The sequence below is a fragment of the Ochotona princeps genome, chromosome 2, assembly GCF_030435755.1.
Source record: "Ochotona princeps isolate mOchPri1 chromosome 2, mOchPri1.hap1, whole genome shotgun sequence".
Lineage (NCBI taxonomy): Eukaryota > Metazoa > Chordata > Mammalia > Lagomorpha > Ochotonidae > Ochotona > Ochotona princeps.
The window spans coordinates 130,531,284-130,554,460 of NC_080833.1; the positions used below are offsets into that span (position 1 = coordinate 130,531,284).

Below are 23,177 nucleotides of genomic sequence, written 5' to 3' on the forward strand. Positions count from 1 at the left end.
TTGTAGTAGGAATTACACCCTCCCTCTCTCTGTGTGTGGTGTGTGGGCCTGACACAGAACTCATCCAGATTTGTAAACGTGGAGGGCTGGACACACGGCCACTGATGCACACAGACACTCTGGCAGACGGTTGCCATGCTCTGGGATACAGAATCCCAAAAAATGAATAGGCAATGCTATTCTAAGCTCTAGGACTCACGGGACAGCCAGGCAACCTTGGTCTCTCTGTGTGAGGTGAGTGTAGTTAAGGGGACATGTGTGAGGAATCCTCATCATGAGGTGCGAGGGATGGAAGACTCCAGACTTCTCTGGTTCTCACACAAACACAGATCTTTATTAACACATGGATGGATGGATAGATGGATGCTCTGATACGAATGGATGGTTTAGACAGTGTGATGGAATTACTTGCTCTGATGTCACCTCCTCTTCTCGTGCTGATGATTGAAAGCTCCGCACACCTGGAGAGGAGATGCATCATTGTTAATGAGGCCTTGCCTCTATTTCCCACAGCACGGTCATGAACAAGCATTCAGGAATTTAGCATTCATTCTTAGGGTTCAGGAGGTGTTCTGTTTAACTCTCCCCTCTCCCTCTTCCTACACACATTCAGTCTGCAAGCAAGAACTTAACTCATCATCTACTTATGAGCAGTGCTCAGTGGCTCTTGGAGAGCACCTTGATTGACTTATTGCAGCAGCATCAAGCAGCAGGTTCTTGGATGTCTCCTTTGTCTCCTCCTTGTCCTCTTCCTCTTCCTTGTGGTCCTCCACCTCCTCCTCCTCCTTCTATGTTTACATAGCATGGTATGTTTACATAGCATGGCTCCGCACTGCTGGGGAAAATAAGTATCAGTGTTCATGAGGCCTCAGCTCTGTGTCACAGAAAGGCGTTCATGAAGCCTTCTGTAACCCTCCTTCCCTGCCTCCTCCTACACAAAGCATTTTATGCCAATACACAATTTGATCATTTCATGCATATAAAACCAGAGCTTTTGATTTCATTTAAATTCCCTGCTGCCCAAAACTTGCGCGGCCCAGCTGACTGTAGCCACTGCAGGGCCTGCAGTTTCTTTTGTGCTTTATTTTTTGGCCTCTGGTTTCTCTGCCTGCCAGCTGCACCACCGTCCTTTCCGGTCCCCTACCCGGCCTGCCAGCTGGCCTTACCTCACTTCTTCTTCATTCCTGGATCGTGCCCTCATCTCTTTCCATCCTGCTATGCGGTGGGACCAATACACAACAGAAAAATAACCACCCCAAAGAGCAGCAGAAACAGCAGCCCCAACAGTAATGAAGAGAAAAACATAAAACATGCCCCTAGGCTCCCCAGTGCACACACCCTCAGTTGTGGGGGCTGCCATACCTGGAAGGAAGGAGAGAGGAAGACGTAGGGAGAGGAGGAACGCCAGTATCTGTTCCCCAACACAAAAATAGCAACCCCAAAGAGTAGCACAAAGAACAACCCAAACAGCAACAAAGAGAAAAATGCAAAACATGCTGCTAGGCTGCCCACAGCACAATTTGTCAGTAGTCCTGGAGGCTGCCATAGCTGGAAGGAAGGAGTAGGGAGGAGGAAGGAGGCAGAAGAGGAAAGCCAGTGTCCATCCCCCATCCGCAGGCCTTTCCGGTCCTTCCCCATCCCGTCTGGCCTGCCAACCTTACCTTGCTTCTTCATTTCCGGAGTGTTGTGCTCTCCTCTCGCTTCAGCTGGTGTTTGCAGTGGGCACAAAATGCAACACAAGCATAGCAACCCCAAAGAGTAGCACAAATAGCAACCCAAACAACAACAAAGAGAAAAATGAAAAACATTTTGCTAGGCTGCCCACAGCACACTTCATCAGTAGTCCTAGAGGCCTCCATAGCCAGAAGGAAGGAGGGGGGAGAAGGAACATCAGTGTCCCGCCCACAACTGCACTCTGTGCTGGGCAAGGAGGAATGCCAAGAGAAAGACAATGAGAGGACCCAGCTAAGCTGTATTAGGGGACTCGTGAGTGGTCTCCAAGGACTCGCTTTGCAGTGAGACCTGTGTTGGAGACCAGAATAGAGTGTTGGGGAGAAGGTGGTACATTAGTCAGATCCAAGAGGATGATCGTTCTCTGACAATCATTGATGAATGACTGGGGGGGGGGGGGAAGGGGAGGAGAGAGAAAGAGAGAGAGAGAGAATCTTGAGCATCGGATTCTGCAGGACAAGTAGGATCCCTGGGACACAGTCATCTCTAGGGACCCTCAGTTCCCCTATGGAGATGACTGAATCAGACAGATGATCCAGTCTGTAGACCTAAGGGTGGTCCTGAGAACGCCCTGATCCCCGTGGTGTGGGTGGATAGGACCTCGCCCCAAGTCTGAGAACCACCTGCAGCAGCCGACGAGTGTCTCTGAGGGCAGCCAGGCCCGCAGGCCTGCCTCACCTGGATTCTGTTCTGGCTTCTCTGTGGATGAGAAGACAGTGAATCTCCCTGGTGTGAATTTCAACTTTGCAGTTGTTTCACAATGACATTCCATGGAGAAAGTGTGACCTTTTTTATAGACAATGATTGAGAACAAGAGCGAAAATGCATAGGGCAAAAAGATGTGTCTCTGGACTCTCTCCCACCTCCAGCTAGACACAGAGAAATCCATTTCACATGGTTTGTAGATATCAACCACCTGAAACGTCCAATAACAGTTCTCCTGGAAGAAAAATGCCATTTACACTGCTTTTATCTGTCATTCAAGCAGGGTAGTCCCGTGTTTGCCATGACCTCTTTCGCCTGACCTGACTCCCCAGACAAAAGCATTGACCATGTCATGTTGAGGCACCCCTGTGGCCAGAAGTGCCTGCTGTTTCTTGGGTGAGTTTTCACTGTTGTTTTCTTCATTTTTTTCCTCTCTGGGTGGTCGCTCTTCCTGCTAGTGAGCCAGGGAGCAAGCAGCCCCTCCTTCTCTCCCTGCCTCCTTCCATGGCACGGCCCACAGCAGCTGTCCTCATGAAGACAAAGGGCCGAGCCACCCTGCTAGTAGTCAAGAGATGCCAGCAGCCCACGGAACAGAGCAGCAGCATGGCAGCACAGAAGAGGCCAGATTGGATCACCTTGAACGTGCCAGGATCCCATAATGGACCAGTTCTAATACCCACAGCTGCATTTCCCATCCAGCTCCCTGCTTGTGGCTTGGGAAAGCAGTCAAGGACGACCCAAAGCTTTGAGACCCTGCACCTGCTTGGGATAACTGGAAGAAGTTCCTGGCTCCTGGCTTCGGATCCATGTAGCACCAGCCATTGTGGTCACTTAGGAAGTGAAACATTGGACAGAAGATCTTCCTCTTTCTCTCTCCTCCTCTCTGTATAACTGACTGCAATAAAAATAAATCTCTAAAAAAAGTGGAAGGATAAAAATGAATGTGTGGTACCCAATATTTGCAGCTTATAAAAGAAATATGAGAAATTTTTAAAAAGTCACATGTTGCAATCCTCCACAACAGTCAACAGGAGGGATGTTTTACTATGTCTTTGAAAGTTTTTTTTTAAGATTTATTTATTTATATTGCAAAGTCAGATATATACAGAGAGTAGGAGAGAGAGAACTATCTTCTGTCCAATGATTCACTCCCCTAGTGACTGCGATGGCTGGTGCTGCACTGACCTGAAGCCAGAAGCCCAGATCCATTTCTGGGTCTCCCATGCGGGTGCAGGGTGCCAAGGCTTTGGGCTGCCCTCTGCTGCTTTCCCAGGCTACAAGCAGGGTGCTAGACGGGAAGCGGGGTCACTGGGATTAGAACCAATACCAATATGGGATCCCAGCATGTTCAAGTCGAGTACTTTAGCCACTAGGCCACTGCACTGGGTCCTCTTTGCAAGTTTTTAATCACTGTTACTCCAACTAGTGCTTAAGACCAGGTGACACTTGGAATGATCCATTTCCAAACAGTAAATCTGCCATTGCTATTGCAGTTTTTACTCATGCTCTTTATTTTCTCACATTACTAAATTAAATCCATGGTAAATCATTGTGGGTTTTGCTGCTCTTTGATAAGCACATATAATGCTTCAATTTTCAATTTTATTGTGGGAGTGTTTGCCAACACATGCACTGCTATTACCAGCTGACTGAACTTGTCTGTGACATTTTTAAGATGTTAAAAAAGTTTCTGTTATAGTAACACAGGTCTTAATATCTTCAAATCCCCCAAAGCACATAAATAATAGTGTGATTTATTTACTTTTTGAAATTGCTTTATTTTGACAATCTTAACATAATTAATTAGGGTACAAAAGGGCAAGGGCTACTGGAATGTGGGTAAGACCATTGTTTTCACATTATTGCTATTTTTTCCTGTATCTAGGGTAAAGGGGGAGATATACGGAGAAGCCCCACCCAGCCTACCACCCATCCAGGTCCCCCATGCAGGACATGCTCCGAGGGTCCTGCTGCAGTGGTTTTGATAATTCAACAGTTTGGAATTACTGCTAATCTCGCCTTTCCAAGCATGAGGAAATTGTTGCAGAATCCAATGGCTGACATAGTTCACCTTAGTGTCTCCTTTTGCCCAGATTTTCACTGCCAACACATGTTGATTGATTTGTTCTGTCTTCCATCCCCTTTTGTGGTACCATTGTTTTCTGCAGGTTCTGATGGACTGCCATATCCTCCATGTACCTGGTTATGCTGTCCATTGCTCTGTCTGAGCCTCTGAGGAGATTCAGCTTTGACACTTGCTCTCCATGGTCAGACCATGGAACCTGCATTTCTCTTCATGGTTTGGGTTCTGAGTCTGTCAGTTCGATTTTGGGAGATCCCAAAAGAAACTTTGTCTGGGGTAATCCCAGACCAGATTCTACTGTGTGCCTGTCAATGCAGGTTGCAGCCCAGTCCGTCGCCCCAGTCGGCTTATGCACATGCTGGTGGTTGCAATTGTTGGGTCAGTTCTGTTTCCAGCCTTGTCTACCACATGAACCAATGGGTGTAACAGTCCAGCCTGATTCTGACCATCATACACTCAGCCCTCACACAAACCAGTGGGAGCTCCAGCCTAGTCAGAATGACCTGCAATAATCCCAGAAGGCCCATGCCCTGCCCTGGTTCCTGTGCTTGCCCATAAATACCACAGTCTTGTCCAGTCTGCCTCACATCCCATTCAGCTCTCACACATGTCATTGGGCATTGGAGCCTACCTAGTCAACCCATCCAGGCCCACTATCCATCCCACGCACATGTTGGTGGGTGCCGTTCTGTCCAGCCAGGTCTGCCCCTATTCCTGTTTTTCATGCTCTGCAGTGGAAGTGATAACCCAAGAGGGAGGTGCCCACTATTTGCCTCCTTGACCCTCTCCTGAATCATGGACTTTCCAGGTGGTTCTACAGTTTAATTTGACAGAATTATCCCCCAGTGCCAGCATCTGCCAGCTGATGCTGTGGCAAAGCCCAACCAACCCACACCCACTCTAATTTATGCTTGCACCAGTAGGGACGGTGAACCAAGCCTGGCTCTTCCCTGACCTGGCTCATATGAGGCCCACGTGTGTTGTAGCCCTGCCCAGTCTGGTCTGCCCCCATCCCAAATCTCCAGTAGGTGAGAGTGGGTCATATATGAGACATATTTCATTTAATGTAATCTGTTTTTAGCTAATGTGTCCTTGTGTTAGATAGGGACATATTTTTTTTTTTCTGAGAGAATGCAAACACTGATTAGAAACTGGGAAAGACCAAAAGAACATTCACTAGTTCACCCCCACAATGGCCCCAGTGTCTCCAATCCCAGGGTGGCCAGCTCAAAGCTGTAGCAGAGAACTCCATTGGGGCTTCCCATGCAGGGATCAGGAACCCAAATACTGACATGACTCACTGCCATTGCAGGTGCATTCCCCAGAAACTGATCAAAAGCAGAGTGGATGGTAGTGAAACCAGTGCTCTGAAAATGAGATGCTAACATTCATTGAACCACGGTAATGCCAGAATGGTTCAGCTTGCTGTGTCCCAGTAACAGGCCTGATAACATAATTTTTAAAAGATGAAAGGTAATTTGTATAAAATATCTGAAATTATTCCAAACACACAGCAAGTGAAGACATGTTTAATGAAGAAAGTTTTGAGATCTAATAAAGTCAGCAATATTCAGTTAATCTAGACTTCCTTATTCCCTTCCGCCATCATGACTCAGTCGAGTGGAAACTGTACTCCATGCAAGTGTAACTGAGAACACACGTCTCCCTCTCCTGCTAACTGACAACTAGAAATGACATCATCACACTTTCTTCATCAGGCTGGCCTAAGTGATCATATCCACTTGAGTATGCATGAGTCACAGGTAAGTGCAGGCTGGTTGGGCTTTGCTGCTGCATTGGCTATAGGTGCTGAAACTGTGGGCAAATCTTGTCAGGCTAGACCACAGAACCACCTAAAAAGCCATGAATTGGGGGCTGGGAGTGGTTCTATTAGGGAAAAATGTGATAGTAGGGATTTCTGATGGTCTGTAGCTCCCACCAGTGTGACCAGTACCAGGCCTGGAGACAGGCCTGGCTCAACAGGCAGTGGCACCCTCCAGCATGAGTATGGGCTTGAGAGTGGGATTGGTCACAGTGAGCTAGGCTCCAATGCCCATTGATGTGTATGAGAGCTGAGTGGGATGTGGGATGGCCTGATCCAGTCTACTACACATACCAGGATGCACAGGAACTGAGAATGGAGGATGGCCTGGTAGGGGTTGTTAGGGATTGCTCCAACTAGCCTATAGTTCTTGTTGCTGTTCATGAAGGCCAAGAGTGTGGTGAGAAAGTGTGGGGTGGGCCACAGCATGCGTTGGATTGCATATCTGATGGAGCTTGGGTCAAAACAGAACGCAAACATCAGTGTGTGTTTAGGCTGATTTGGGTAATGGCTTGAGTAAGACCCCACACTGGCTGGCACACACAGGAATCAGGTCTGGGATCACCTCTAGTGATGTTTCTGTGGGGACCCCCAACTGGACCATTGAACTCGGAACTCCAAACATGTAAAAATCACTGGATCTGTGATCTGACCGTGGAGTGCATGTGTCAGAACTGGGTCTCTTCACTTACTGTGGCCTGTGAAGTGGACAACTAGGTTATTGTGCTAGGCCCAAACTGATGCCTTGTTTTAAAAAAGATGTATTTATTTTTATTGCAAAGGCAGATATACATAGAGAAGAGACAGAGAGGAAGATCTTCTGCCCACTGATTCACTACCTAGGTGGCTGTCACAACCAGAGCTCCTCTGATCTGAAGCTAGAAGGCAGGAACTTCTTCAGGATCTCCCATGCTGGTGCAGGATATCAAGGGCTTGGGCTGACCTCAGTTGCTTTCACATGTCACAAACAGGGAACTGGACAGGAAGTGGGGAAACCAGGCATAAATTAGCACCCACACAATATCCTAGCACATGCAAGGCAAGGACTTTAGCAACTAGACTCCAGTGATGGACACAGAGTGATGCAGTTTGACCCTCAAGATCTGGTCACAAAAGATAATGTACTTTTACCAATGTCTGATGAATGTCTTCTTGTGAATCTTTGAATGACCATGTACGTTTGACCGCTGAGGGCACCCTAAGGTGAGGAAGCCCAGGGACCACAGATAGGACACACACAGCTGCTTCAGTCTTCAGTCCCAACATGAGTTGGGGTCAGTTTCTAGGATCAGCTGCCAGCCATGAAGGTAAAACATCTGCATGTCTCCTGGAATTGGCATCTGCCTCTTTCAGTCTTTCTGCTTGAACCCAAGATACCACGGATTAGTGTTAGGAGCTGCAGACTTAGACTTGTTGACATACCTGATAGCGTGCTGCATTGCAAAGCCTGCCTTGGGCAAACAGGGCCACAGCAGGTAGGATATTATGGCTAGAACATCCTGTGCAAAGCAAGTAGAACAGAACCTCCACCTTGTTCCTGTTCAGATAATTAATTCATCCCCTGTTCCAATATAGATAATTAGTTCCTCACCTGTTCCAATATAGATGATTAGCTCCAGGAAACCCCTCCCCTTCTCCTTCTCCTCTAGAGAAGAAGGTATTTATATATGAGGATTAAAATAAAGAGCAGTGGGCACAAAGTCCATGTGTCCCTGTGTTTCTTGGGCCAGCAGCCCGGGAGCCAGCAGCCTGGCATTCCCAGTCCACCCTCAGGGTTTGAGCGTTGTGTCCTGCAGGTCGGGACAGATTAGAGATAAACCATCCCTTCTGACACATTCACACACTCCTAATCCAAAGAGTAGGCGAGCGTACTACATTGGCTATGGTTTACACCCGAAAAATTAGAATTATAGAATTTATAGCAAAAATAACTATATTAGTCTCTTTAGGAACAGCTGCATTTTGTTAAATTAGGATTATTTTCCTGAGTTACCATTTCATTTTCCTTTGCATTATCAATTGCCTTCCTTTCCTTTCTCCATGCCTCAATCACCACAGTCTGAACGCTTCTGTGGTGATGGAAACCTGGACATTTCTGGAGCTCAGTCCACCACAGTGTATCTGTCCCTCTGTAGCTCCAGGGGGCTCCCAGGAACAGTTTGGAATACTCCCATCTATGACATCTCCACAAGAGCATACACTTCCACAGTGGGTATGACTGGAGAAAACAATTAGGAAAAGCTGAGCAATGGTTTTCTAATGTACAAAGCTAGTTGCCTTCACATTTCATGACACATTGTTAGAGTGCCAAACTCGATTTCATGGGTGAGTAAGTACAGTCCCGTGTCCCCCAAGGAAGAGGAGTACATAAGTCATGACGTGTGCTGGCCACGCCTGCTATAGCTAGCATTTCTTCTTCTCCTTCTCTCTCTCTCTCGGCCTTTCCCAGCTACTTCCATTCTACTCCTCCTCCTTCTTCTGCCATACTTTAGTCTTCCACTAACTTTCTTCCTTTATCATACATCTTCTTTTTATTTCCTAGACCACATGTTTTAAATATAGGTAATTGTTCCATCATCACACATATGTGTCCATGTGTGACAGTTTTTGCGTAACTAAGTTACTGGGCTTTAGATAATGGACCTAATCATATATAGTATAAAAAATGTATGAAACCCAAAATAAATTTAAATCAAAGAAATTCATTCAGATACTTGAGTACATTAACACAGTCTTTGAGCTGGCAAGTGGATATTAAGTTTTAGTCCCAAATAAGAAAATAAGATTGTGAAAAGAAGAAAAAAGCATATAGTTGTGACAGGAGCATCCAGATCTTCTTTAAAAAAAGTTTGTTTATTCTGAAGGTAGAGGTACAGAAAGAAAGAGCTCTTCTCTCTGCTGGTTCACTCGCCAAGGGCCACACCAGGGTGGATCCAGACCAGACCCAGGACCCAGGATCCAGGACCCAGGATCTCCATCTCTGCCAGAAGCATACCTCCCCGTGCACAATGCTTCCCAAAGGTCTTTGAAAAGAATTTTCATATTTCAGGAAATCTTCATGCTGTTTTCCATACTAACTGGACTAATTTGTGGTTATCTTTCCTCAAATCCTCACCAGTGTTTTCATTCTACTCAGTAAATTAAACCTGACAAAGAGGGAAAAAAACCATAAGGTTTCCTTCCATAGAAAAAAAATAATATAAGAAAGTATAAGAACACATTATTAATATATATAGAAATAAATGTTAATAAAATTAATAAAACCCAGCAATCTATTATATTAATTAAATCAATTCATAGACTTCAAATTGGAATAAGTAATTTTATTCATGAGTCATGAATTGATTTTGATAAAATTCATGGTTATTACTTTGAATTAACTACTTTATATATTGAAACTAATACATAAAGTATAATGGATATATATATATATATATATATATATATATATATATATGCATAGGTGGGCATACACACACACATAGTTGTGAATGTTTTCTTTGCTAAGTTATTCCCTTAACATAACATCATACTCTTTTTTTCCAGAGTGAAAATCCTGGTTTATTTGTATAATGCGAAGAAAAATACTGATATAAATCCCCAAAATGGAAGGTACCTCAATAAAAATGTAGCAGTAGAAGCAAGAAAAACTGTATAGTACTTGCCAATTTGAGTCTTTCAGCTGAAGGTGACAGTGTCTAGCAAAGAAACATCAGTCAAAATTATATTTCTCAGTATTCATTTCAAACAACCCTCAGGAGAACAAACAGCACAGCTTAACCTAGCAAAACACTTTAAGGGAACACTTGGTCTCCCAGAACTGGGGTATCTGCCAAGGCCATTCACCCATACGACCAACACCAGAACAATTTTCAAATTCATTTCAGAAGACAGGATACATCCAGGCTACTCTAAGCATGAGCCATCGCCATAAAATACTTTAACTGTTTATTGCCCAAACCTCCCCACCCCATCCCCCAGAAAAACAAAAAGAACCTGATTTAAACTTTTGATTTGGTACTCTATTCCTAGAACCCTCCCCAGCCCAAAGACCCAACCACCAGGAACACACAGGAACACACAGCCACATCCAATGCTATATACCCCACACACCACTAACCAAGACACTTTTTACTCTTTTAGAAGCCACAATGTTATAGAAATACTGCCATTTGAAATGGATATAATACAGAAAGAACAGTTGCCCAGTTAGTTTTCAGCAGTGGGAAGTAAAGAACCAAAAATGGCCTTTGTAGCTGGCTCCTAAGTTTTAAAAAAAAAAAAAAAAAAAAAAAAAAAAAAAAGATGGCCTTTCCTACCTACTCCCTTGTCTGCTCATCCAAAGTCACAGCAACACCACAGAGCAGATCAAACCCACCAAAGGCAGGTCAGAAACCTTCCCACTCCCTGTCCACCACCACCACCACCTGCTTCCTTCCCAAGAAGACTCCCAAGAAATGGGACACCTGCAGCCAATCCCTCCCCAGGTTTCTCGTCTCCTTTGTAAGAAAAAAAAAAAAAAAGTCACTTGGAGGCCACCTTAGAGACAGCTTCTCCAGGAAACTGGCCCTGATTCTTAAGAAATGGTCGGAGAATAAAACGAGTGTAGCCTGCACTTAAAAGAAAGGAGAAAAGTCACCATGCATAGAGAGGATGCCAAGAACCAGGACAAGAAGGCAGAGCTACTGCCACCCAGAAAGCCTGAAAGCATCTTTTGCTGGAAGATGCTGGAGCTGGTGCGAGCCTGGCACATGGAACCTTCCCTCTTAACCCCCAAACCCGCCTCCACCATTATCAACCCCATACACTCCCAAAAGACCACAGTCTGTACAATCCAGGTGTTTGTTCACATTGAGAGTCATCTTCAAGGCAGTTTCTTCACTGAAAACGAAGACAGAAGCATTGCCCAGGCCGAAGAGTTGGGCGGAGATGTGATGTGCCAGTGCCCAGGTTCCATGGAGCCTTCACTGTCCTATGCCTTGCAAGTCACACGGGAGGGTGGCCTCACTGCCTGGGGGCTCTGACAGCAGGGCAACGGGCACAGAAGCAGTCCCCGAGCTTCCTGTTGAACAGGAAGCACACTAAGGGTTGATGCCGGCCTGCGCAAAGGTGAGACACACTGAGGCCATCAGGTAGGCCTGGGGCATGGCGCTGGGCTGCACCAGAACCCGCAGGTAGCTGGCCACGAAGTAGGGGCCCCAGAGCAGCAGGAAGAGCAGTGTTGTGGCATAGGAAATCCAGCACAGCCTCTGCTCCGTCATGAACTCCTCCAGCACAAGCTGGTAGCGTGCCATGTCCCCGCCCCCCCATGCCCAGGAGCGCGGGTGGCGTAGGTCCACGGCCAAAGCCTGCCGTCCAGTTGGTGGCACCTTGGTCGGTGGCACCTTGCCAGTGGAAGGTCCAGTTGTGACTGACGGCAGGTACTAGACGCGCTGGCCTCATCCTATGGCGATCCTGGATGAAGAAGAGCAGGTGGAGGTAGATGAGGTGTGTGGTGCCCACCACCCTGTCCATCAGCAGCCGCAAGGAGCCAAGCATGCAGGGGGCCGGCAGGCCGCTGCTCAAGGGCACATGGCGCTTCCTCGCTGCCACTGCTGCTGTCCAGCACAGGTGGGAAAGCTGTGGCCAGTGCCAGCGCCCAAGAGGTGCAAACCAAAATGGTGGTGCACGGCCAGCCGGCCAGGCGCTCAGTGTAGCAGAGGTGGTGTGCCATGGCCAGGTAGCGGGTAACACCCCCCGCAAAACAGCAGAAAGGAGGCATGATAGCAGAAGAGCGGCCAGGAAGGCGAGCAGCCCACAGCCCAGCGTGCCCAGCAGCGCCCCAATAGTGGCCATGGCACAACGCACAGCCAGCACAACTGCCGGGAGGCAGGGGAGCTCTTGCATCCCACCAGCCAGACCCAGGTTGAGCAGCAGGCAACTGCGCTACTGCATGATGAGCAGTGCTAATAGCTTGTGGCCTGCCAGGCTTGCACACAGCCGGAGACTGAGCGTGGCCAGCTTGAGGCCCAGCGAGGCCGCCATGCCGCACCATTTCGCTCCTGCTAGCTATAGCCGCCTCTCCCTGTGTGCCCTCCGCCCTGGGGCTAACCACAGCCTCCCGGCTCTCTCTGGCCTCTTGGCCCACGCTCAGGCGCCACTGCTGCCGCTGTCCCCGCCACGCAGGCCTTGGGCCATCTCCCTGGCCAAGGGGGCACACCCAGCCCCCGGCCAGCCCCTCCCCATCTCCCGCAGCCCTGACAGCCTGGCCGCTGCCACATCAGGAATGGTGCACTGTGACCTTCAATGAACAGAGCTGCGATGCCCCCACAGTACACTGTATTCTCCTTCTCTTACAACACCACTGCCCACTGCTGCCCCACGGAGGTCCCTCCCCTCCGCCCGAGCACACACCTTGGCTGCCCAACAGCATACTCTTCTTATCCTCCTTTATGTTGTACATTTTTAAAAAAATTATTATTTTTTATTGCAAATTCAGATATACAGGCAGGAGGGGAGACAGAGAGGAAGATCTGCCTTCTCATGATTCACTCCTCAAGTGACCACAATGGCCAGAGCTGTCTGATCCTAAGAGACGATCCTGGATCCTCTTCCTGTTCTGCCATGTGAGTACAGGGTCCCAAAGCTTTGGGCCGTCCTCAATTGCTTTCCCAGGCCACAAGCAGGGTGCTGGATGGGAAGTGAAGCTGCCGGGATTAGAACTGGCACCCATATGGCATTCTGGCACATAAAATGCAAGGACTTCAGCCACTAGACCACTATGCCAGGCCCTCACTTTGTAATCTTTATCATCAGTTCCACATTGGGATATACTAATTTCCCTTCTTCAGAAAAAAAAATAGCGTATCTGTCTATATGTAAATTTGCATAAGAGGTTAGATAGAAAAATATTAAAAGTAGGTGAATCTAAAACAAAATATTTCTGGGAAATTGTTTGGAACGTAAGGGTAACCTTGGCCGCTACGTCAATATTTAGAGTAGCTTTTAGAAGGTATTCACAGGATAAATGGATTGAATTTCATGATCGAAAAGGCACTTGAGGTGACATAATAATCTCAGTTAATGCCTAGCAATTTGCTTAAATTTTAACAGAAAAAAAGAATGTATTTTTGGGTAAATATAAAAACTTCATTCTAAATACCAGAATTACTTCACAGAAGACGCTGTATTAAACTGGTTGACAGATTATATATTTTGAGACTGCTAGTTTGCATATCTGGTCTTGTTACACCGTTTTAGGATGCAAACAGTTTATTAAAATGTGACTCTGCAGTTTGCTTTCTATTTCTGTGTAAATTGATGGACAAGTTTCCCAAAGCTGAAACAAGAATAGAGGGAGCAGCACGGTTGCTCACCAGGCTGATCTTTTACCTGCAGGTGCTGGCATCCCGTGTGCTCACTGGGTCTTGTACCAGATGCTCCACTTTGCACCCAGCTTCTTGCTTGTGGGAGGGCAGTGGAGGATGGCCCAGGTCCTTGGGCCCCTGCACCCACATGTGAGACCTGGAGGAGGTTCTTGGCTTTGGATTGGCTCAGCTGTGGCCATTCTGGCCATTTGGGAAGTGAATCAGCCAACACAAGATCTCTGTGTGTCTTTCTTGTCTCTGTAAACCTGCCTTTCAAGTAAATATAATAATAATAATAAATATTTTTAATAAAAAGGAAAATGCCAAAGGATTTGTTCTATTTCTTACTCTGTGACTAGCTTTTTACACATCATGAGAAGCAACTTGAACTTGTGTTAAGAATTATTTATTTTATTGGAAAGACAGAATTACAAAGAGAAAGATCTTCCAACCACTAGTTCACTTCCGAAATGGCCAAAATGGCCAGGGCCAAGCTGAGCTTGAGCCAGGAGATTCTGCCAGGTCTCCCACATGGGTGCAGCATCCCAAGACTTTAGGCCATCATCTACTGCTTTTCTAAAATAAGGAGTAGGCAGGACAAGTGCTCACACAGCATCCCAGCACATGCAAGGTGAGGAATTAGCTTCTAGACATTGATAGCCTTCTGGCGTGTTATGAATATATAAAATTTGGAGTTAAATTAAGAAGAGTGTCCTCTTTTCTTCATTTTTACCATAGTTATATACCCTATATTTTTCTGCACATAATTAAAAAAAGTCTGAATAGTTTTCTACCATTGCCTAATAAGTTAGTGCAAACTTGCAGTTTCACAACACACAGGTATAATCTCACAGTCAGTGGGTAATTATGACTTAGTGAGTTGTCTATAAGATAGCTGAGGCATTATTTAGAAAATGGATATTTTCTAGATGCAATACACTCTTTCAAATCACACAGATATCAGAGGAATGCCTGTCCTAGGTCCTTTGGGACCCAGGAGCCTGGCTCTTGTTGAGAAAGTTTGCTTTTAGCTCCTAGGCTTCACCTCAGCAGTTTGATGATTTGCAGTTTCTTGTCACATGCTTCTTTCTCCACGGATTGTCCTTTCATGGACAAGGAGGGAGAGAAAGGACAGAAATCTGCCCGTGAAGAGTCTCCTCTAGGTAAGAGGAATGTTCCTGGGGAATGCCTCCAGGTACCCGCGCAGTCCTGACAGGGGCAAGAGGATCCTAGAAGCAGAGCTACCTCAAAGAAAGCTCCTGTATATTTCAGAGCTAACTGCTTTTCCTGTCAATCTTACAATATTTTTGGTTACTCTACACAACAATGCAGCTGCCTAGCTTCTTTCTGTATGCAATCTCTGTGAAGAAACCGTACTAACTTCTGATTCTTAGAAAAGTGACAAACAATCACAGTAACGGCATATTTTCATTTTTATTTATTTATTTTTATTTTAACATCAGATACACAGAGGGGAAGAGAGACAGAGAGGAAGATCTTTTGTCTGATGATTCTCTGCTTAAGTAGTTTTAACCACTGGAGCTGAGCCAATCTGAACCCAGGAGCCAGGAACTTCTTCCAGGTCACCCACGCAGGTGCAGGATCCCAAGGCTTTGGGCTGGCCTCGACTGCTTTCTCAGGCCACAAGCAGGGACCTGGATGGGAAGTGGGGCTGCTGAGGATCCCAAGGCATTCAAGTTGAGGACTTAACTGCTACGCTACTGCTCAAGACCTGAGTTTATCTCTTGGCTGTGGAATCTAGGTTTCATGGTTTGAAAGACAAAAGTTTTATTTCTTCTATTTCATGTTGCTCATGTAGTAAATTATTCATTTAGCTATTGGTTTTAAACAGAAAATAGCATATTTTGCCATTATCTCAGGTAGTTATTGTGGGCCCTTTCATTGCTAGCAAGTAGAAGCACAAGCTTGTAATACAGACATCCTTTATTGCTGTGCAGAAAAATGTAGGGTGATAAGAGGCCACCATGCCTGATAATGTTTGTGGGGGAAAAAAACCAACCCTTCAGACTGGATGAGTAAAACCCTGCTGCTCTCTGCAGGGTGCTCGGCTGGAAGGCCTAGAATGGTGACCTTCACCAGACCCTGAGGCCATCCTCACCTGTTGCATCTTGGAGAGAAACACCACACTTGCTGTGGATCCACCCCAGGGAGCAGCCCAGAACCCAGGCAGAGACAAAAGGAGCAGGCCCCTGAAGGGACAGTTTTCCCAATTCTTGGCTTCCCTTGCTGGCCTACATACAGAAATTATAGGCACTTCTTCCTTGGAGACAAGTTAAGATGAGCCTATGTAACATCCAGAATATATAAAAAAAAATATGGAATTTTTGACAGCTCTCATTTGGAAGTAAACTCCTTTCAGTTCAACTACACAATGGGACAAAGGCCAAAGGCAGGGATTTCCAAGGATCACAGCATGCCAGTCCTCCGCCCTAAACATCTGTCTACAACCTTGGGAACAGGGGCCTTTTCCCCAGGAGGAGAAAGGCCTGCTGCTCCCCATCTCTAGTCCAGGGGGAAAAAAGCCACTTCACTTTCAACTCCAAGGGGTGTTTCCATGTAAAGACCTAAGGGCAGGTGCATCATCTGGAAAGCGATAGGAAGGGAGGGATCAGTATCTATCCACAGGAAAGCCCTCATCAAAGGCCTCCCCTCCAGGGGAATAAAGACCCCAGAGAGTGAGGGGGAGCTCCCAAACTAAGGGGTCTGCACAGAGGGAAGTGGGGAGGGAGAAGCCTTGGTCCCAAGTCAGTCTTCCCATCTCGGACAACACTGGCAGCTGGGATTTTTAAAGAAGAAACTCCTAGCTTTAGGGAAGAGCAAGTTTAATCCAAGAAAAAAAATGTTCAAAAGAAAAACCAACAGATTTCATAATTCAAGCACACAGTTTAATGTTCTGCCTGAACCAAGACACTGTGTCTGGATTTTTCTCCTGCCTGTCTACCTCCTGCTTGTAGGATATTCCATCTATCCCAGTACCAAAGAGGTAAATTTCAAAGCACACAACTGGGAAAGCTGAAGCAAGACAGAAGGGAAAGTCATCATTAAAGCAAAAGATAAAGTAAAAAATGCAAGCGCTTATGACCTCAGCCCTACTTTGTAATATTCTGGGCTCCAGAATTAAACACATGTGTCCAAAATCCAGGGTAAGGAAGCCAACTTGACATGTCTGCTTTTTACAATATCCCAACAGGAGCCTTTGATGGCTTTGTGTGTTCATGGAGGCATTCCCTCCAGGAAGGGGCAGGTGAGGGGTGTGGTCTACTGGACAGCTAACCTGTGTGAGAGGTGCTGGACCGGACTCCTCCTGGTTGGTGGTGTTCCCTGCTTTTGGGAGGCAGGCTTTGTGACTGGAAGCACTGCTGGGGGGCCTCAGGCTGCTAGAAGATGAACTGTTCTTGTGTTCCAGCCTCTTGGGGAGCCAAGCTGAGTAGTCCTTCTGGTCTATTTCGTGGGGTCATGGCTCTGGAGAAACTTGATGTAGCTGAGGAGATGAGCTCAGGGACAGACTCCTGAGCCACTATGCAAGCCTCAGGATGATCTGTTAGCTGAGGGCCACTGATGTCATCTTTGAATCCATCACAGTCAGCAAATCCCACAGGAGTTTAAGGCAGCTCCATGAGACGAAGTACCTGATCTGTGTAGGAGTTCCTGCTGGGAGGCACTGGTGATGATGCTGGCTGCCTCTTACACGGAACTCTGCTTTCAGAAGGACTTCAACCAACACAAGGATGTGCATCTCTGCACCCTGCTGCCAGCAGTGATATCTGAGAGGGTCCAGCAAGCATTCTCCCAGCTATATTCCTTGGGGTTGCTCAGCAGGTGTCAAGCGTTTCTCAGCCAAGCATGCTGTTCTGTTTTAAAGTCTTAATGATTGTTGTAGTGAGTCTTCAGAGTTACCTGGCCCAGAGACACACACTTCTTGATGGTCTCTGGTTGCCCTTGGTGTTTGGTGAGCACTGACCCCTTTGGAAGACTGGGATTCTCTTGTTTTAAGTTCCGTGTGAGTGCTTGGGGTCATTATTATTACATCCTCAAATGCTTTTCCATGCCACAAGCAGGGAGCTGGATGGGAAGTGGGGTAGCCAGGATTAGAGCAGGCAGCCATATGGGATCCCAGCGTTTGCAAGGCAAGGACTTTAGGCACTAGGCTACCATGCCAGAATCTTACATACTTCTCTAAATATAATAAAAAGACAATATAAAATAATGCATACAAAATGTGTGGTGTGTCTAGCATTTTAGGCCCCTCTCAGAGCATGAACAGAACATACTGGAGTACCTGGATTCCAGTCCTGGCTCTTCCTTTATGCCCAGCTACCTGCTAACGTGCACCCTGAGCAGTACCAGGTGATCATATAGGAGGTAGGAATTCACACACACATGACCCCGCCCAGCTACCTGCTAACGTGCACCCTGGGAGGTATCCACTATGATACAGGAAGTAGGATCTCAGACGCACATGAAAGACCTAATTGATTGCCTACCTCACTACTTTGGCCTGGCCAAGCCCTGGGCCTTGCCAGAATTTGGGGACTGAACAAATGAATGGGCATTCTCTCTCATCCACTCTCTTCTCTTTGTGCCCCTCAAATAAATAAACTAAATAACTTTAAACAAAAAGTTGATGAACTCACTACTCACTCACAGGGCAACATCTTCACTGTTTCCTACAGTTTTTATTGCTGTGACTGTCCAATCCTAAACCAAAGCTCTGATGACTCAAAGAAGGAAAATTATGAGACAATGATTAAGGAGGCTTGTGGCATTTGAGATATGTCATCTCAGTGAGTGATATCTCAATGTTCTTGAAGTCTCTAGGTCAAAGCAATGTGGATTTCCTCCTGGTTTTACATCTGGCTGTGTTTCTTCTTTATAAAGCCACCACTATCTTCCTACAAGCCTACAGAAACCATCTCTATCCTAGCACCCTCTCCTGGTTCCTCATCATTTTCGATTGCTTCATTTATGATTTATGGGGTTGCCTTGAAAGATCCTATAATGAGGGTATGAAAATTGTCTTTTAAATCTATTTCTCCAAGGAACCTAATCCTAATCACACAGTTTTCTCCAGCAGGAAGTATATGACTCAGACGATGACCCTTTAGTAAGATGGAGAGGGGCTGAGAACTCTGTGAAAGCAGCACCTAAAAATGGAACAGATAGGGTCTAGCATGATAGTAGACCTCACCTTGCAAGCTTTAGGATCGCATAAGGGCACCAATTCATGTCCTAGCTGTTTCACTTCCCATCCAACTCCCTGCTTTTGACCTGGGAAAAGCAGTAGAGGACATTCAAAGCCTTGGGGACCCTGCACCTGCATGGGAGACCTGGAAGAAGCTCCTGGCTCCTGGGTTGAGGTTCTGGATTGCAGCCATTTGAGAAGTGAATTACTGCATGGAAGATCTTTCTGCAAAATTTCCTTTCCAATAAAAATAAATAAATCTTTTTTTTTTTAAAAAGTAACAGATAAGAGCATTACTAATTTATGTTCCCAGAAAATATACATTATGTTTTCCTTACATCAAATGATCAAGACTATAATTGTTTCAGTGGGTTTTTTTCCTTCAGATTTTGGAATATTCACATGTGTTTATATATTAATTGGTTATCTTGGGATAGGATCTGAGTCTAACAGTCAAATTCATTTATGTGTTTGTACATTTAATAAGCACGTATTTTTTTGCTTATAAATACTTTTCTTTAAAAATAATTTTATAAATGAAGCAAAGAGTTTTGGTTTTTCAACTTTTTGTTTAAAAATATTACAAATATGATTTATTATCTAAGAAAATGTAAAACACATGTTAAACATTAAATTTGTCAAAAAGTAGTTTAAGGCCAAACTTGTGCATGTATCAGTAATGTTGAATTCTTTCAGAACTGGGGGTTGCTTACTGAATGTGGATAAGCTGAATCTGCAGTGTTACTCATTATGCGTGAAGCACCCAGGCACACGGAAAACTGAATTTCTGTAATTCTTGATGGATTTTTCATTTGTACTGAAATCAATCAATATAGCATTGGGGATCATCCCAGAATTCAACAAGTGGTCACTTCCTATACATATAATACATGTTTCTAGTGGCAATAATTTGAATCTTTTAATGTTAGCTTAGTATTTCAAAAAAGGGTGAAGCTTTATGCATTAGCAATATACTAGCTTTATGAAGATGTCATTTTATTGCTTCCAAATGCATACAATGTGCAAATCAACAGAAATCATATATTTCATGAGTGTATATCCTGACAGATTTTGTTCTCTTAGTCCTTGCAGAGGACAGTGTGTCTGGCTGAAGTTTTGAAGCAATATCAACTCTTCAGGGAAAGATCAACACAACAAGTACACTGTCTCTAAAAGTGTTGTTCATTTGCATCAAACCTAAATGGTGGGACACACGAAATGCAAGCACTGCTAGGCATGTTGGAATGTGGATCTATTAAGAAAAGATGAACAAGTACAATCAGTACAGTTGTGGCAGTGGATGTCTGACCTTGTGCTCTGATGGAGAATGAGGGTTGGAGCAAAAGGACACGAAAACAACGTAATGACCACATGTTTGTTCACTGGATAATAGTCACTGTAGCCATCCCATTGATGCTTATGAGAAAGGACTTTATGCTGAAGTGCCAGGCTGAACATTCAGCCTTTACATTATGTTGGTACTCTTCATGGACTTATATTTTCCTATCTCATAAAGGCAAAGCTGAGCTTTTTGGTGACATGATCAGACCTCATTAAACGGCCTTCAAATAAATGAGTTATGTCATCTGTTCAGTCATTCTTTCTGTTTTAGGAATACAAAATAAGTATTCCTTAAACACTATAAATTACAAATATCTACTGCATATGATAATTTATAACATCTAAATGGTTTGTCAGCCCCTCTCTCTCTCTCATATTCTACAGGCTGAGTGACAGAGAGAAAGGAGATTTTTCATCTACTAGTGCACTCCTCTAACAGCCACAAAGACATACTTAGGTCAGATCCAAGCTTACAGCACAGAATACCATCCTTTTGTCCATGTGGGAGGCAGGGTTATAAGAATTTGAGCCATCAGTCACTGCACTCCCAAGTATATTAGCAGCAAGCTGGATTACAAGTTGAACAACTGGGTCTGCCATGGTGGCCTAGTGGAACAACCCTGGCCTTGCATTCACTGGGATCACATTTGAGTGCAGGTTCATGTCCATGCTGGGATCCCACATGGGCACCAGTTCATATCCTGGCTGTTCTACTTCCCATCCATCTCCCTGCTTGTGGCCTGGGAAAGCAGTCGAGGATGGTCTGAAGCTTTGGGACCTTACACCCGCATGGGAGACCTGGAAAAAGTTCCTGGTTCCTGGCTTTGGATCGGCTCAGCTCCAGCTGCTGTGGCCACTGGGGAGTGAATCATTGGATGGAAGATGCTCCTCTCTGTCCTCCTCTCTATATATTTGACTTTCCAATAAAAATACATAAATCTTAAAAAAAAAAACACAGTGAAATTCCATTTAACTCCAGTAAGGATGGCCTGCATACAGAAAACTACTAACACCTGCTGGTGAGGATATGTGGAGAAAGGTATCCTTATCCACTTTTGGTAGAACTGTAGATTAATGCAGCCACCATGGAAGTCAGTATGGAGAGTGCTTGGGTAACTGAAAATTCACCTACCACATGACCCAGCAAACCCACTCCTGGGAATGTATCTAAAAGAACTGATACATATGCATGAGAAAGCAATGTGCACCCCTATATTCACTGCAGTAAAAGCAAAAACATGGCAACAATCTCAAAGCCCATTGACAAAGAACTAGATTAAGAAACTGTGGTACACTTACTCTATGGAATACTAATCAGTCATCAAAAAGAAAAGAATCCAGGCCTGGCACTGTGTCCTAGCAGCTAAAGTCCTCACCTTCAACGTGCCAGGATCCCATATGGGCAGCAGTTCTAATCCAGGCAACTCCACTTATTGTCCAGCACCCTACTCGTGACCTGGGAAAGCAGTAGAGGACGGTCCAAAGCCTTGGGACCCTGAACCCGCATGGGAGACCTGAAAGTGGATCTTGGCACCTGGCTTAGGATCAATGTAGCACCAGCCGTTGTGGTCACTTGGGAAATGAATCATTGTATGGAAGATATTTCTCTGTCTCTCCTCCTCTCTGTATATATCTGACTTTGAAATAAATAAATAAATATTTAAAAAATTAAAAAGTTATTTGCCACTATAAACATCTGAGTTTTAAACTAGAAAGAAAATGCAACAAAATGTATTAATTCAATTTGTGGGTCTTAGAACTGAGAAATTAAGTTTTCTGTCACTGTTTTAAAAATGGAATTATATGAGAAACCAACATGCACTCCTATGCTCATAGCAGCACAATCAGTAATTGCAAAAACATGGAAGCAGCCAAAATGCCCATCAGCAGAGGACTGGATAAGAAAGCCATGGTTCATCTACTCCATGGAATACTCAGCTATTAAAAAAAAACAAAATGCAGTTCTTTGTGGCCAAATGGGCCAAACTGGAAACCATAATGCTAAGGGAAATGAGCCAATCCCAAAAGGTTAAATACCACATGTTTGCCTTAATTTAAGATGACACAATGTTATGTATAACATGTTATGTTATGTATGTTATATGTTGTGTATAAACTAAAATTGAAATGTCAATGAGGTGGTCACAGAAGGTGGTTAAGAACTCGCATTTACTTTTAACATATTGGTTACTCTTTACTATGTCAATTAATTCCATAATGATGTAAAATTTTGCTGATGATACGTTGGAGCTTTTAATTGACTGGGATGATACTCTGCTGGCTCTGTCTTCAGACTAGAGAGGGTATACCTAAGAAGCCGTTGAACTTGACTGGACAATAAGATGCTGGACTCTATGTTTGGTATATGCTTGCAATGGGGAAATCTCAACTGAACTTGAGCTGTGGTTATGCAACAAGGTGGAGGAATCCACCCTTGGGGGAGGGTTTGGGGAGGGGTGGGGAGAATCCAAGTACCTATGAAACTGTGTCACATAATACAAAGTAATTAAAGAATTAAAAATAATAAATAAATTAAAAAAATAAAATCCTAAAAAACCCATTTCATTTGAAATTTATATTCTTCCTGAAATAGATTGTTTTTGACATAAATGTTGTACATTCTGTCTTAGTGGCTCGATTACAATATTTGCATTGTTTGGCTTTCTTTTATTTGCTTTGTATATTTAATAATGTACCTTTACTTTCCAGTAGGCCTATTTTTTGTATTGTATGATAAGTTAATTTTAAGCTTAAAAGATAAAATAAAAAGAAAAAAGAACAGATTTCCACCTTTTGCAACCAAGTGGCCATAACTGGAGACTGTTATGCTCAGTGAAATGAGCCAGTCCCAAAAGAACAACTATATGCTCACTTTTTAATACAAGACAACTGCCATCCAAACTACTAAACAAAAAGATAGAAAGGTAACAAGGTACACACACACAA

General features: G+C 44.8%; 1 pseudogene; it reads right to left on the reverse strand.

The window, feature by feature from the left end:
- Window positions 1-11,305: 11,305 nt before the first annotated feature.
- On the reverse strand, window positions 11,306-12,365 carry LOC131478276 (probable G-protein coupled receptor 27; annotated as a pseudogene).
- Window positions 12,366-23,177: the final 10,812 nt, after the last annotated feature.